The following is a 469-nucleotide window of genomic DNA, read 5'->3' as shown; positions in this document are numbered from 1 at the left end:
TTTTTTTTCATATGCATTATTTCGCGTTTAAAACAAAAGTGTGCATATGCATAATTTCGGTATTTTCTCATATGCATTATTTCGGTTTTCAACCGAAACTGTGCATGTATGCATTACTCCGTTTTTTTTTTTTATATGCATTATTTCCGATTATAGCCGAAAGTATGCATATGCATAATTTCGCTTTTTTCTCATTTATTTCGGATTTGAGTCGAAATTGTGCATATATGCACTATTTCAGTTTCTGTTATATGCATTATTTCGGTTTTCACACGAAACTGTGCATATATGCATTACTTCTTTTTTATCAAATGCATTATTTCGGATTTGAACCGAAACTGTGCATGTATCCATTATTTCGGTTTTCGTTATATGCAGACATGGGCACTTTTTTGCCCGCGCAGCAGCGAAAGTGCGAGCGCGGGCTGGAGAAAGGGAAAAACAGTTTACGGGAGGAAGGGTATGAAAA

Source organism: Rhagoletis pomonella, unplaced genomic scaffold, assembly GCF_013731165.1.
Source record: "Rhagoletis pomonella isolate Grant_MI unplaced genomic scaffold, Rhpom_1.0 Rhpom_scaffold_00006, whole genome shotgun sequence".
Classification (NCBI taxonomy): Eukaryota; Metazoa; Arthropoda; class Insecta; order Diptera; family Tephritidae; genus Rhagoletis; species Rhagoletis pomonella.
The sequence above is the reverse complement of the archived record's forward strand: the minus strand, read 5'-3'. Positions refer to the sequence as shown.